This window comes from Crinia signifera, chromosome 5 (assembly GCF_055691185.1).
Source record: "Crinia signifera chromosome 5, ASM5569118v1, whole genome shotgun sequence".
Taxonomy (NCBI): Eukaryota; Metazoa; Chordata; class Amphibia; order Anura; family Myobatrachidae; genus Crinia; species Crinia signifera.
Window position 1 is genome coordinate 136,922,251 of NC_139221.1, and position 1,570 is coordinate 136,923,820.

Below are 1,570 nucleotides of genomic sequence, written 5' to 3' on the forward strand. Positions count from 1 at the left end.
TCTGGGAAGGGGACAGCGTACACACGGGGGCACTGGGATGGGGACAGCGTACACACGGGGGCACTGGGATGGGGACAGCGTACACACGGGGGGCACTGGGAAGGGGAAAGCGTACACACGGGGGCACTGGGAAGGGGACAGCGTACACACGGGGCACTGGGAAGGGGACAGCGTACACACGGGGGCACTGGGAAGGGGACAGCGTACACACGGGGGCACTGGGAAGGGGACAGCGTACACACGGGGGCACTGGGAAGGGGACAGCGTACACACGGGGGCACTGGGAAGGGGACAGCGTACACACGGGGGCACTGGGAAGAGGACAGCGTACACATGGGGGCACTGGGAAGAGGACAGCATACACATGGGGGCACTGAGTACACACGCGTGTGGGGTGGGGGCCGGGTGCACACAGGGACAGTGGGGGGACGGATTTACCTGGATGCAGCTGCTCCTCTGATGGTCCGGGTGGCTTCTTTCTGCCTTCTCAGTGGCAGAGGCAACTCAAGGAAGCGCCTGAATCTGGTCCGCAGGCTGTGGAAGCTCCTCAGTCCTGGCGGTGGCATGGGGAGGTCAGCATCTGGGCAGGAAATATAATAAATAATAATATTAAAGGGCTCAGCGTACACAGGGGGGGGGCACAGCGTACACACGGAGGAGGGGGGCACAGCGTACACACGGGAGGAGGGGGGCACAGCGTACACACGGAGGAGGGGGGCACAGCGTACACACGGAGGAGGGGGGCTCAGCGTACACACGGAGGAGGGGGGCTCAGCGTACACACGGAGGAGGGGGGCACAGCGTACACACGGAGGAGGGGGCACAGCGTACACACGGAGGAGAGGGGCACAGCGTACACACGGAGGAGGGGGGCACAGCGTACACACGGAGGAGGGGGGCACAGCGTACACACGGAGGAGGGGGGCACAGCGTACACACGGAGGAGGGGGGCACAGCGTACACACGGAGGAGGGGGGCACAGCGTACACACGGAGGAGGGGGGCACAGCGTACACGGGGGGCACAGCGTACACACGGAGGGGGCACAGCGTACACACGGAGGGGGCACAGCGTACACACGGGGGGCACAGCGTACACACGGGGGGGCACAGCGTACACACACAGCATACCACCAAGCATACACACGGGGGGCACAGCATACACACGGGGGGCACAGCATACACACGGGGGGGCAAAGCATACACACGGGGGGCACAGCATACACACGGGGGGCACAGCATACACACGGGGGGGCACAGCATACACACGGGGGGCACAGCATACACACGGGGGGCACAGCATACACACGGGGGGCACAGCATACACACGGGGGGCACAGCATACACACGGGGGGGGCACAGCATACACACGGGGGGGCACAGCATACACACGGGGGGGCACAGCATACACACGGGGGGCACAGCATACACACGGGGGGCACAGCATACACACGGGGGGCACAGCATACACACGGGGGGCACAGCATACACACGGGGGGGGCACAGCATACACACGGGGGGCACAGCATACACACGGGGGGGCACAGCGTATACACAGTATATGCAGTGAGG

At 64.9% G+C, this 1,570-nt stretch overlaps 1 long non-coding RNA gene across 1 annotated transcript in view; it reads right to left on the reverse strand.

The window, feature by feature from the left end:
- The window catches only part of LOC146079556 (uncharacterized), a 7,145-nt gene extending 6,568 nt beyond the window's left edge, over positions 1 to 577 (reverse strand). Inside the window, exon 1 of the long non-coding RNA XR_014474606.1 lies at positions 439 to 577. This is a non-coding gene — a long non-coding RNA (uncharacterized LOC146079556). The remainder of the gene's footprint in view (positions 1 to 438) is intronic.
- Between the last annotated feature and the right edge of the window lie 993 nt (positions 578 to 1,570).